This window comes from Merops nubicus, unplaced genomic scaffold, assembly GCF_000691845.1.
Source record: "Merops nubicus isolate BGI_N331 unplaced genomic scaffold, ASM69184v1 scaffold4844, whole genome shotgun sequence".
NCBI lineage: Eukaryota > Metazoa > Chordata > Aves > Coraciiformes > Meropidae > Merops > Merops nubicus.
In genome coordinates, this window is record NW_008603479.1 from 12,539 (window position 1) to 12,984 (window position 446).

Sequence of the window (446 nt, forward strand, 5' to 3'; positions counted from 1 at the left end):
GGGCTGGTGTGGGGGGGAGTATGGAGAGGGCACAGACCCCCCTCCAGCCCTAGATGTGGGCAGTGGGTCCCCCAGGTCCACTGGCATCCACAGGTGGGTCGGAGGGATCAGGACTTGGGCTGGTGGTGAGGAGGGTTGAGGGTCCCAGTGTGTTCCCCAACCTCTTCCCTGTGGCTGGGCCCTGGGGGTTCTTGGGGAGGGGTCTGGGCATACCCCAGGTCCTCGGTGCCATGGCCCCTCCAGCCCCGCTCTGGGTCCCCGCAGGCTGCCGAGGGGCTCAGGGCAGGTTCGCCTACAAACTGCTCCACGACCTCTTCACCAACTACTCCAGCGCCCTGCGCCCTGTGGAGGACACAGACCGAGCACTCAACGTCACCCTCCAGGTCACCCTGTCCCAGATCATCGACATGGTGAGTGACCGGGAACGGCACCGGCACCGGCAGCTC